The sequence below is a fragment of the Rutidosis leptorrhynchoides genome, chromosome 5 (assembly GCF_046630445.1).
Source record: "Rutidosis leptorrhynchoides isolate AG116_Rl617_1_P2 chromosome 5, CSIRO_AGI_Rlap_v1, whole genome shotgun sequence".
Taxonomy (NCBI): Eukaryota; Viridiplantae; Streptophyta; class Magnoliopsida; order Asterales; family Asteraceae; genus Rutidosis; species Rutidosis leptorrhynchoides.
Window position 1 is genome coordinate 282,534,852 of NC_092337.1, and position 12,119 is coordinate 282,546,970.

Here is a 12,119-nt window from a genome sequence, read left to right on the forward strand (position 1 = left end):
GCCCACAGAGCATCGTCTAGTTTCTCGGCCCATTTATTTCCATGATGGCTGACAATTCATTCTAAGATTCTTCTGAGTGCTCTGTTCGTGACCTCTGCTTGTCCGTTAGTCTACGGATGATAGGCAGTGGACATTTTGTGGGTAACTCTGTATTATTGCATCACCTTCATAAATTTAGTATTACAGAAGTGTGTGCCTCTATCACTTATTATAGCACGGGGAGCTCCAAATCGGCAGAAGAGTCTCTTCAGAAAGTTAGTGACGACTTTAGCATCGTTGGTCAGAAATGCTTGGGCTTCGACCCATCTGGATATGTAATCTACTGCTACGAGGACATATTCTTTCCCATTAAACTTTGGGAATGGCCCCATAAAGTCTAATCCCCATATATCGAAGATCTCGCAAGCTTGGATATTAGTCCGAGGCATCTCATTCTTCATAGAGATAATACCTTACCTTTGGCATGCGTCATAACGCTTTACAAGCACTTGCGCATCTCGGAATATAGATGGCCAATAAAATCATGATTCGTAGACTTTTCTTGCGGTTAAGTTTGCTCTATGATGACCTCCAGTTGGTCAATGGTGACATTGGTGAAGAATCCATGGTGCTTGTTTTTCATCTACGCACCTCCTGATTATCTGATTAGGGCAAATTCTAAACAGGTAATCTTCCCAGTAGTAGTACTTGGCATCCCTGAAGAACTTCCTTCTTTGGGAGGTGCTCATTGCCTTATGTACTACTCCGGCAACTAGGTAGTTGGCCATGTTAGCATACCAAGGAGTGTCATGAAATGTCCCGTTCATATTGATTATAAACGTTCCATATTAATTGATTTCGTTGTGAGGTTTTGACCTCTATATGAGACGTTTTTCAAAGACTGCATTCATTTTTAAAACAACCATAACCTTTATTTTATCAATAAAGGTTTTAAAAACATTACGTAGATTATCAAATAATGATAATCTAAAATATACTATTTACACACGACCATTACATAATGGCTTACAATAGAAATATATTACATCGACATATGTTTCTTGAATGCAGTTTTTACACAATATTATACAAACATGGACTCCAAATCTTATCCTTATTTTAGTATGCAACAGCGGAAGCTCTTAGTATTCACCTGAGAATAAACATGCTTTAAACGTCAACAAAAATGTTAGTGAGTTATAGGTTTAACCTATATATATCAAATCGTAACAATAGACCACAAGATTTCATATTTCAATACACCTCCCATACATAGAGATAAAAATCATTCATATGGTGAACACCTGGTAACCGACATTAACAAGATGCATATATAAGAATATCCCCATCATTCCGGTACACCCTTCGGATATGATATAAATTTTGAAGTACTAAAGCATCCGGTACTTTGGATGGAGTTTGTTAGGCCCAATAGATCTATCTTTAGGATTCGCGTCAATTAGGGTGTCTGTTCCCTAATTCTTAGATTACCAGACTTAATAAAAAGGGGCATATTCGATTTCGATAATTCAACCATAGAATGTAGTTTCACGTACTTGTGTCTATTTTGTAAATCATTTATAAAATCTGCATGTATTCTCATCACAAAAATATTAGATTTTAAAAGTGGGACTATAACTCACTTTCACAGATATTTCCTTCCTCGAAAATAAGACTTGGCCACGGATAGATTCATGAACCTATACAAATATGTACATATATATCAAAGTATGATCAAAATATAATTACAACCATTTTTATTATGTTTTAAAGATTTGAGTGTATTAAGTCAGCTGTCCTCGTTAGTAACCTACAACTAGTTGTCCACAGTTAGATGTACAAAAATAAATCGATATATATTATCTTGAATCAATCCACGGCCGAGTGTATACATGTCTCAGGCTAGATCACAACTCAAAGTATATATATTTTTGGAATCAACCTCAACCCTGTATAGCTAACTCCAACATTACTGCATATAGAGTGTATATGGTTGTTACAAATAATATATATAAATGGGTCGATATGATATGTCAAAACATTTGCATACGTGTCTATGGTATCCCAAGATTACATAATATATTAGAATACATGTATAGTACAATATAAGTTATCTAGAATATGATTTGTATAGATTTGTTAAACATTTCCCGTAGCTAAAAAAATTAAAAATACCCAATCTTGTTTTACCCATAACTTCTTCATTTTAAATCCGTTTTGAGTGAATCAAATTGCTATGGTTTCATATTGAACTCTATTTTATGAATCTAAACAGAAAAATACAGTTTTATAGACAGAAATATAAGTTACAAGTCGTTTTTGTAAATGTAGTCATTTCAGTCGAAAGAACGACGTCTAGATGACCATTTTAGAAAACATACTTCCACTTTGAGTTTAACCTTGATTTTTGGATATAGTTTCATGTTCATATGAAAAATCATTTTCCCAGAAGAACAACTTTTAAATCAAATTTTATCATAGTTTTTAATTATCCAAACCAAAACAGCCCCCGGTTTCACTACGACGGCGTATATCCGATTTTATGGTGTTCATCGTGTTTCCAGGTTTTAAATCATTAAGTTAGCATATCATATAGATATAGAACATGTGTTTAGTTGATTTTAAAAGTCAAGTTATAAGGATTAACTTTTGTTTGCGAACAAGTTTAAAATTAACTAAACTATGTTCTAGAGATTACAAGTTTAAACCTTCGAATAAGATAGCTTTATATGTATGAATCGAATGATGTTATGAACATCATTACTACCTCAAGTTTTCTGGATAAAACTACTGGAAATGAGAAAAATGGATCTAGCTTCAAAGGATCATTGGATGGCTTGAAAGTTCTTGAAGCAGAATCATGACACGAAAACAGTTCAAGTAAGATTTTCACTCGAAATAAGATTGTTATAGTTGTAGAAATTGAATCAAAATTTGAATATGAATATTACCTTGAATTAGAAAGATAACCTACTATAAATAACAAAGGTTCCTTGATCTTAGATGATTACTTGGAATGGATTCGAAAGCTTGGAAGTAGACTTGCAAACTTGGAAGTATTCTTGATTTTTATGAAACTATACTCATGGAATTTATGAAGAACACTTAGAACTTGAAGATGGAACTTGAGAGAGATCAATTAGATGAAGAAAATTGAAGAATGAAAGTGTTTGTAGGTGTTTTTGGTCGTTGTTATATGGATTAGATATAAAGGATATGTAATTTTGTTTTCATGTAAATAAGTCATGAATGATTACTCATATTTTTGTAATTTTATGAGATATTTCATGCTAGTTGCCAAATGATGGTTCCCACATATGTTAGATGACTCACATGGGTTGCTAAGAGCTGATCATTGGAGTGTACATACTAATAGTATATACATCTAAAAGCTGTGTATTGTACGAGTATGAATACAGGTGCATACGAGTAGAATTGTTGATGAAACTAAACGAGGATGTAATTGTAAGCATTTTTGTTAAGTAGAAGTATTTTAATAAGTGTCTTGAAGTCTTTCAAAAGTGTATGAATACATATTAAAACACTACATGTATATATATTTTAACTGAGTCGTTAAGTCATCGTTAGTCGTTACATGTAAATGTTGTTTTGAAACCTTTAGGTTAACGATCTTGTTAAATGTTGTTAACCTATTGTTTATTATATCAAATGAGATATTAAATTGTTACATTATCATGATATTATGATATATAATATATCTTAGTATGATATATATACTGTTAAATGTCGTTACAATGATAATCGTTACATATATGTCTCGTTTCGAAATCATTAAGTTAGTAGTCTTATTTTTACATATGTAGTTCATTGTTAATACACTTAATGATATATTTACTTATAATTTAACATAATTAACCAAGTGTATCAATATCTTAATATGATTCCTATGTACCTAGTAAGATGTTGTTATAACGATAATCGTTATATATATCGTTTTCGAGTTTCTTAATTTAATAGTCTCGTTTTTATGTATATAACTCATTGTTAAAATACCTAATGAGACACTTACTTATAATAAAATCATGTTAACCATATATATATATATCTATATATACCACAACATGTAGTTTTTACAAATTTGCAACGTTCGTGAATCGCCGATCAACTTGGGTGATCAATTGTCTATATGAAACTTATTTCATTTAATCAAGTCTTAACAAGTTTGATTGCTTAACATGTTGGAAACATTTAGTCATGTAAATATCAATCTCAATTAATATATATAAATATGGAAAAGTTTGGGTCACTACAGTACCTACCCGTTAAATAAATTTCGTCCTGAAATTTTAAGCTGTTGAAGGTGTTGACGAATCTTCTGGAAATAGATGCGGCTATTTCTTCTTCATCTGATCTTCACGCTCCCAGGTGAACTCGGGTCCTCTACGAGCATTCCATCAAACCTTAACAATCGGTATCTTGTTTTGGTAAAGTATCTTAACCTCACGATCCATTATTTCGACGGGTTCTTCAATAAATTGAAGTTTTTCATTGATTTGGATTTCGTCCAATGGAATAGTGAGATCTTCTCTAGTAAAACATTTCTTCAAATTCGAGACGTGGAAAGTGTTATGTATAGCCGCGAGTTGTTGAGGTAGCTCCAGTTGGTAAGCTACTGGTCCGACACGATCTATTATCTTGAATGGTCCAATGTACCTTGGATTTAGTTTCCCCCTTTTACCAAATCGAACAATGCCTTTCCAAGGTGAAACCTTAAGCATGACCATTTCTCCAATTTTAAACTCTATATCTTTTCTTTTACTGTTCGCGTAGCTCTTTTGTCGACTCTGGGCGGTTTTCAATCGTCGTTGAATTTGGATGATTTTCTTGGTAGTTTCTTGTATTATCTCCGGACCCGTAATCTGTCTATCCCCCACTTCATTCCAACAAATCGGAGATCAGCACTTTATACCATAAAGTGCCTTAAACGGCGCCAGCTCAATACTAGAATGATAACTGTTGTTGTAGGAAAATTCTGCTAACGGTAGGTGTCGATCCCAAATGTTTCCGAAATCAATAACACATGCTCGTAGCATGTCTTCAAGCGTTTGTATCATCCTTTCACTCTGCCCATCAGTTTGTGGATGATAGGTAGTACTCATGTCTAGACGAGTCCCCAATGCTTGTTGCAATGTCTGCCAGAACCTTGAAACAAATCTACCATCCCTATCAGAGATAATAGATATGGGTATTCCATGTCTGGAGACAACCTACTTCAAATACAATCGCGCTAACTTCTCCATTTTGTCATCTTCTCTCATTGGCAGGAAGTGTGCTGACTTGGTGAGACGATCAACTATTACCCAAATAGTATCATAACCACTTGCAGTCCTTGGCAATTTAGTAATGAAATCCATTGTAATGTTTTCCCATTTCCATTCCGGGATTTCAGGTTGTTGTAGTAGACCTGATGGTTTCTGATGTTCAGCTTTGACCTTAGAACACATCAAATATTCTCCTACATATTTAGCAATATCAGCTTTCATACCCGGCCACCAAAAGTGTTTCTTGAGATCTTTATACATCTTCCCCGCTCCGGGATGTATTGAATATCTGGTTTTATGTGCTTCCTTAAGTACCATTTCTCTCACATCTCCAAACCTTGGTACCCAAATTCTACCACCCCTATATCGGGTTCCGTCTTCCCGAATATTAATATGTTTCTCTGATCCTTTGGGTATCTCATTCTTCAACTTTCCTTCTTTTACAACCCCCTGTTGCGCCTCCTTTATTTGAGTAGTAAGGTTAGTATGAATAATTATATTCATAGCTTTTACCCGTATAGGTTCTCTTTCCTTTCTACTCAAAGCGTCGGCTACCACATTCGCCTTCCCCGGGTGGTATCGAATCTCAAAATCATAATCATTCAACAGTTCAATCCACCTGCGTTGTCTCATATTCAGTTGCTTCTGATTAAATATATGTTGGAGACTTTTGTGGTCGGTATATATAATACTTTTGACCCCATATAAATAATGCCTCTAAGTCTTTAATGCAAAAACAACAGCACCCAATTCCAAATCGTGAGTTGTATAATTTTGCTCGTGAATCTTCAATTGTCTAGATGCATAAGCAATCACCTTCGTTCGTTGCATTAATACACAACCGAGACCTTGCTTTAATGCGTCACAATAAATCACAAAATCATCATTCCCTTCAGGCAATGACAATATAGGTGCCGTAGTTAGCTTTTTCTTCAATAACTGAAACGCCTTCTCTTGTTCATCCTTCCATTCAAATTTCTTCCCCTTATGGGTTAATGCAGTCAAGGGTTTTGTTATTTTAGAGAAATCTTGGATGAATCTTCTGTAGTAACCAGCCAATCCTAAAAATTGACGTATATGCTTCGGAGTTTTTAGGGTTTCCCACTTTTCAACGGTTTCGATCTTTGCCGGGTCCACCTGGATACCTTCTTTGTTCACTATGTGACCGAGGAATTGAACTTCTTCCAACCAAAATGCACACTTTGAAAACTTAGCGTACAATTTTTCTTTCCTCAATACTTCTAGCACTTTTCTCAAATGTTCTTCGTGTTCTTGACCATTCTTTGAGTAAATAAGTATGTCGTCGATGAAAACAATGACAAACTTGTCAAGATATGGCCCGCACACTCGGTTCATAAGGTCTATGAACACAGCTGGTGCGTTAGTCAATCCAAACGGCATAACCATAAACTCGTAATGACCATAACGCGTCCTAAAAGCAGTTTTTGGAATATCATCCTCCTTTACTCGCATTTGATGATATCCAGAATGTAAATCGATTTTCGAATAAATCGATGACCCTTGTAGTTGATCAAATAAGTCGTCAATTCTCGGCAGTGAATAACGATTTTTGATGGTAAGTTTATTCAACTCTCTGTAGTCAATACACAACCTAAATGTACCATCCTTCATCTTGTCAAACAAAACAGGAGCTCCCCATGGTGATGTGCTTGGTCGAATGAAACTACGTTCTAATAGTTCTTGTAGTTGGCTTTGCAGTTCTTTCATCTCGCTGGGTGCGAGTCTGTAAGGAGCATGAGCTATTGGTGCAGCTCCTGGTACAAGATCTATTTGAAATTCAACAGATCGATGTGGAGGTAGTCCCGGTAATTCTTTCGAAAATACATCGGGAAATTCTTTTGCGACGGGAACATCATTGATGCTCTTTTCTTCAGTTTGTACTTTCTCGACGTGTGCTAGAATAGCATAGCAATCTTTTCTTATTAGTTTTTGTGCCTTCAAATTACTAATAAGATGTAGCTTCGTGTTGCGCTTTTCTCCATACACCATTAAGGGTTCTCCTTCTTCTCGTACAATGCGAATTGCATTTTTTGTAACATACGATCTCTGCTTTCATCTCCTTCAGCCAGTCCATGCCAACTATTACATCAAAACTCCCTAACTCTACTGGTATCAAATCAATCTTAAATATTTCGCTACCCAGTTTAATTTCTCGATTCCGGCATATATAATCTGCTGAAATTAAGTTACCGTTTGCTAATTCGAGTAAAAATTTACTATCCAACGGTGTCAATGGACAACTTAATTTAGCAAAAAAATCTCTACTCATATAGCTTCTATCCGCACCCGAATCAAATAAAACGTAAGCAGATTTATTGTCAATAAGAAACGTACCCGTAACAAGCTCCGGGTCTTCCTGTGCCTCTGCTGCATTAATATTGAAAACTCTTCTGCGGCCTTGTCCATTCGTGTTCTCCTGGTTCGGGGAATTTCTAATAATGTGGCCTGGTTTTCCACATTTATAACAAACTACATTGGCATAACTTGCTCCGACACTACTTGCTCTGCCATTACTCATTCTGACAGTATTTGTTCCTTTCGTTCTGTTAACCCCTGGTCCGTAGACCTCACACTTCGCCGTGCTATGACCATTTCTTTTACACTTGTTGCAAAATTTGGTGCAGAACCCCGAGTGATACTTTTCACACCTTTGGCATAGCTACTTCTGATTGTTGTTGTTGTTGTGGTTGTTATTGTTGTTGGGATGATTGTTGTAGTTGTCGTTGTTGTTGTTGTGCCGTTTGTTGTAGTTGCAATTGATGTTGCGATTGTTGGGATAGTTGTTGTTGTTTTGGTGACTCTTATCACCGTTTTCCTCCCACTTTCTTTTGACTAACTTCACGTTGGCCTCTTCGGCTGCCTGTTCTTTAATTCTTCCCTCAATCTGGTTCACTAGTTTGTGAGCCATTCTACATGCCTTTTGTATGGAGCCAGGCTCGTGTGAACCTATATCTTCTTGGATTCTCTCCGGTAACCCTTTCACAAACGCGTCGATCTTCTCTTCCTCATCTTCGAACGCCCTCGGACATAATAGGCACAATTCTGTGAATCATCTTTCGTACGAAGTAATATCGAATCCCTGTGTTCGTAACCCTATAAGTTTTGACTTGAGCTTATTGACCTCGGTTCTGGGATGGTACTTCTCGTTCACCAAGTGCTTGAATGCTGACCACGGTATCGCGTAAGCAGCATCTTGTCCCACTTGCTCTAGATAGGTATTCCACCATGTTAACGCAATACCCGTGAAGGTATGCGTAGCGTACTTCACTTTGTCTCCTTCAGCACACTTACTTATGGCAAACACCGATTCAACTTTCTCGGTCCACCGTTTCAATCTGATTAGTCCTTCGGTCCCATCAAATTCAGAAGGTTTGCAGGCAGTGAATTCCTTGTAGGAGCATCCTACATGATTTCTTGCACCGTTAGCTGTATTGCTATATTCAGAGTTATTGTTGGTATGTAGCGCGGCCTGTACTTCGGCTATGTTTGAAGCAAAAAGGCACGAAATTCCTCTTCGCTCATATTCAAGGTGTGTCGAGTAGTCGGTGCCATTTCCTTCAAAATAGTCAACTGAAACAAGTTAATCATACAGAATATTAAGAGTAGTCAATAGTATCTCGTAGCATAATATGAACTCATTTATAAAAGCTTTTTCTTCATATTAGCGTTTTATAAGTTTAAATTCGGGTACTACCTACCCGTTAAGTTCATACTTAGTAGCTAATATACAATTCAACTACTACAATTCCATATGAAAAACTGATTATAATAATATATCACATACAAATATATTCTTCAAACTTACAACTTCGCTATATTACATATAACATGAAATATAGTACACTATGATACAGGACAATTTTGAAGATAAATCTAGTTAATACGCAAGTTGTTCAGCAAAGGAAATAAAGACACGTAATTCATAAGTCCAGAAACAAGTTATGCATTCTGGTTTTACTAAGACGACTTCCCATCCTTGGTCTTGTGGAAAATAGCCGTTATGACCATTAGCTAGGCAGCATGTTGTAATGTCGTCAAAAGGACGATGGTTTCGTAATATTCAACAGCCCCGTAATAATCTAAAAACCTTGTTTCTCACCCCAACTACTGAATCCGTCACTTGTGGGAACGTTTTTTTTAAAAGCTGCAATCCGATGTTCTTTTTCTCACTTTGGTAAGAAGCGAAAATCACTAACCCGTAAGCATAACATGCTTCTTTATGTTGCATGTTAGAAGCTCTTTCTAATTCACGAAATCCTATGTTGGGATATGTTGAGTTAAAATAGGTTCTTAACCCGTAGCGTAAAATTGCATTTGGGTTCCCCGCATTTAATGCTTTAAAGAAAACACGGTGTAACTTAAAGTCTCCCCAATGTGATATACCCCACCTATCAAAGGAAAGCCTTTTATAAACTAAGGCATTTCTGGAAAGTCTTTCAAATGTCTGACAAGTTAATTTCGCCATAACTAAATGTGCTGATGAATTCTGACCGACTCTAGACAAGATTTCCTGAATCATATCCTCTGGTAGGTCTTCTAAAATATTCGGTTGTCTACCCTTAACGTCCATTTTGTTTTTATACTGTAAAATAGACAAGGATTAGATTCGTAATAACATACAATACAAGCAATTTTTACATAGAACATAAAAGTACAAGCACACTACAATACATTTATTACACAACATGCTCACACCCCTCTAATCTGAATCACTGGTTTCTTCTTCTTCGGACTTGGTTCTTTTTTCTAATTTTCTAGGGATATATGATGTTCCTCTAATACGAGCCGTCATTTTCCACATTGGTTTAAAAAACCTGGTGGTTTAGAGGTTCCCGGGTTATTGTCACGATATTGAAAATACGGGTGTTGACGGTACATATAAAGTTCATCGGGGTCGGAATCAGATTTCTCTATTTTGATGCCTTTTCTCTTATTATTTTCTTTTGCCTCATTAAATTGGGTCGGGGTAATTTCTATAACATCATTGGAATCCTCATCAGGATCCGATTCATCGGAAAATTGGTAATTTTCCCAATATTTTGCTTCCTTAGCGGAAACACCATTGACCGTTAGTAACTTTGGTCCATTGGTTGAGGATTTTCTTTTATTAGACCGGTTTTCTGTGGTTCCTACTATTCCCCCCTCTGGAACCTCTTCTTCTTTCGGTTCCTCTTCTTCTGGTTCCTCTTCTTCCGGTTCCTCTTCTTCCGGTTCCGTTTCCTCTTCTTTCGGTTCTTCGGGGACTTGTGAATCTTGCCAATATATATTCGACTCTTCGTTATTATTAGGTGAGTCAATGGGATTTGTGCTAGAGGTAGACATGTATCACATAATATCAAACATGGTAAGAGATTAATATATCACATAATATTTACATGTTAATAATATATAGTTTCCAACAAAAATGTTAAGCAATCATTTTTAAAGAAAACACGGTCGAAGTCCAGACTCACTAATGCATCCTAACAAACTCGATAAGACACACTAATGCAAATTTTCTGGTTCTCTATGACCAACGCTCTGATACCAACTGAAATGTCCCGTTCATATTGATTATAAACGTTCCATATTAATTGATTTCGTTGCGAGGTTTTGACCTCTATATGAGACGTTTTTCAAAGACTGCATTCATTTTTAAAACAACCATAACCTTTATTTTATCAATAAAGGTTTTAAAAACATTACGTAGATTATCAAATAATGATAATCTAAAATATACTATTTACACACGACCATTAAATAATGGTTTACAATAGAAATATATTATATCGACATATGTTTCTTGAATGCAGTTTTTACACAATATCATTCAAACATGGACTCCAAATCTTGTCCGTATTTTAGTATGCACCAGCGGAAGCTCTTAGTATTCACCTGAGAATAAAAATGCTTTAAACGTCAACAAAAATGTTGGTGAGTTATGTAGTGACCCGAACTTTTCCATGTTTATATATATTAATTGAGATTGATATTTACATGATTAAATGTTTCCAACATGTTAAGCAATCAAACTTGTTAAGACTTGATTAATTGAAATATGTTTCATATAGACAATTGACCACCCAAGTTGACCGGTGATTCACGAACGTTAAAACTTGTAAAAACTATACGATGACATATATATGGTTATATATATAGTTAACATGTTTTTATTATAAGTATGTATATCATTAGGTATTTTAACAATGAGTTATATACATAAAAATGAGACTATTAATTTAAGAAACTCGAAAACGATATATATAACGATTATCGTTATAACAACGTCTTACTAGGTACATATGAATCATATTAAGATATTGATACACTTGGTTAATTATGTTAAATGATAAGTAAATATATTATTAAGTGTATTAACAATGAAATACATATGTAAAAATAAGACTACTAACTTAATGATTTCGAAACGAGACATATATGTAACGATTATCGTTGTAACGACATTTAACTGTATATACATCATACTGAGATATATTATATATCATAATATCATGATAATATAACAATTTAATATCTCATTTGTTATAATAAACAATGGGTTAACAACATTCAACAAGATCGTTAACCTAAAGGTTTCAAAACAACATTTACATGTAACGACTAACGATGACTTAACGACTCAGTTAAAATGTATATACATGTAGTGTTTTAATATGTATTCATACACTTTTGAAAGACTTCAAGACACTTATCAAAATACTTCTACTTAACAAAAATGCTTACAATTACATCCTCGTTCAGTTTCATCAACAATTCTACTCGTATGCACCCGTATTCGTACTCGTACAATACACAGCTTTTAGATGTATGTACTATTGGTATATACACTCCAATGAT